The 2,366-nt window shown below is 39.6% G+C and overlaps 1 non-coding gene across 1 annotated transcript; it reads right to left on the bottom strand.

The window, feature by feature from the left end:
* Positions 1–2,022: 2,022 nt before the first annotated feature.
* Positions 2,023–2,129, bottom strand: LOC112907208 (U6 spliceosomal RNA). Its single transcript, XR_003232740.1, has one exon. It is a non-coding gene; the product is annotated as a U6 spliceosomal RNA (small nuclear RNA).
* Positions 2,130–2,366: the final 237 nt, after the last annotated feature.

The following is a 2,366-nucleotide window of genomic DNA, read 5'->3' on the forward strand; positions in this document are numbered from 1 at the left end:
GTGCTACTGGGGCAAAAACAGACACATAGATCAATGGAACAGAATACAGAACCCAGAAATGGGCCCTCACTCTACGGTCAACTAACCTTCGACAAAGCAGGAAAGACTATCCACTGGAAAAAGGACAGTCTCTTCAATAAATGGTACTGGGAAAATTGGACAGCCACATGCAGAAGAATGAAACTAGACCATTCTTTTACACCATAAACAAGGATAAACTCAAAATGGATGAAAGATCTAAATGTGAGACAAGAATCCATCAAAATCCTAGAGGAGAACACAGGTAACACCCTTTTTGAACTTGGCCACAGCAACTTCTTGCAAGATACATCTATGAAGGCAAGGGAAACAAAAGCAAAAATGATCTATTGGGACTTAATCACAATAAAAAGCTTCTGCACAGCAAAAGAAACTCAACAAAATTAAAAGACAACTTACAGAATGGGAGAAGATATTTGCAAATGAACTATCAGAAAAAGAGCTACTATCCAAGATCTATAAAGAACTTAATAAACTCAACAGCAAAGAAACAAACAATCCAATCATGAAAGGGGCAAAAGACATGAACAGAAATTTCACCAAACAGGACATAGACATGGCCAACAAGCACTTGAGAAAATGCTCCGCATCACTTGCCATCAGGGAAATACAAATCAAAACCAAAATGAGATACCACCTCGCACCAGTGAGAATGGGGAAAATTAACAAGACAGGAAACAGCCAATGTTGGAGAGGATGTAGAGAAAGGGGAACCCTCTTGCACTGTTGGTGGGAATGTGTACAGCCACTCTGGAAAACTGTGTGGAGGTTCCTCAAAGAGTTAAAAATAGAGCTACCCTACGACCCAGCAATTGTACTGCTAGGAATTTACCCCAAAGATACATATGCAGTGAAATGCCGGGACACCTGCACCCCAATATTTATAGCAGCAAAGTTCAGAAGAGCCAAACTGTGGAAGGAGCCTCGGTGTCCATCGACAGATGAAAGGATAAAGAAGATGTGGTATATGTATACAATGGAATATTACTCAGCCATTAGAAATGACAAATATCTACCATTTGCTTCTTTGTGGATGGAAGGTAGAGTATTATGCTGAGCTGAGTGAAGTAAGTCAATCAGAGAAGGACAAACATTATATGATCTCATTCATTTGGGGAATATAAAAAAATAGTGAAAGGGATTATAGGTGAAACAGGAAAGAAAATGAATGGGAAATATCAGTGAGGGTGACAGAACGTGAGAGACTCCTAACTCTGGAAAATGAACAAGGGGTAGTGGAAAGGGGGGTGGGCAGGGGGTGGGGGTGACTGGGTAACGGGCACTGAGGCAGGCACTTGATGGGATGAGCACGGGGTGTTATGCTATATGTTGGCAAATTGAACTCCAATAAAAAAGAAAATAAAAGAAACAAGTTTGGCTAAATAGGCCTGCCCTGTAAAATTGTCCTCCTTCCAATTGGGATAAGGCTCTGATAAAGTCCTTTTCTTGGAAAAGTAGGCCTTCGTTTTGCAGAATTATCTGGATGTATTTCAAAGTGGTTACATTTCTCCTGCCCTGCCAGGATTATGAAATATTTCTTGTCTCCTCACTATTCAAATGTAGTGGGTTCTTGAGGGTGAAACACACAAAATTATGGAGGCCCATCTACCAATGCAGCCTCCACCTGTTTGCCCATCTCATGCTAATCCACCCTTGGCCTGCAGCAAGTCACCAAAGTTACTATTTAAATTGTCCTACCAGTTTATGGTTCCAGTAGCATCTGCTCTAGGTAAGTGTATCTCTAATGTGATTCTCTTTAATTGCAATCTCTGAATTTTGGGGTGGTCAAGTGCCATGGGAATCAGAAATCTCTCATGAGCCTAAGAAAATCACTGAACTTCAATTTATTCAATTTCTTTTCTTGGTGTAAGTACAAGAGTGCTAATATCCAAGTTCTTTTCATGTTGTAGCTGAAACCCGAAGTCACAGATGGAGTTTTTATTCAAAAATAAATCAGTGTTCAATTTTTCAACTTAAAAAAATCTTAATATGGAACTATTCACAAATCTGCATGCCATCTTTGTTCAGGGGTCATGCTTCTCTTCTCTGTGTGGTTCCAATTTTAGTATATGGACTGCTATAGTGAGTGCTTGTTTTTTATTTTATACAATGCTGTTTGGGTGAGCTGAGTTTAATAGTCCACTTATAGTTGGCTTTATTTGATAAAGAGATGAGGGGTCAGAAAAGAGTTTTATTATATTGCCAAAAGTAGAGAAAAGAAGAAAGAAAGCTCATCAGTTGAACGATTGGCAGAGACAGACAGAGCAGCTGATGGACTTATTTCTCTAAGGAGAAACACTGAGGATGAAATTGGAGATGCTCAGATT

The sequence above is a fragment of the Vulpes vulpes genome, chromosome 6, assembly GCF_048418805.1.
Source record: "Vulpes vulpes isolate BD-2025 chromosome 6, VulVul3, whole genome shotgun sequence".
Taxonomy (NCBI): Eukaryota; Metazoa; Chordata; class Mammalia; order Carnivora; family Canidae; genus Vulpes; species Vulpes vulpes.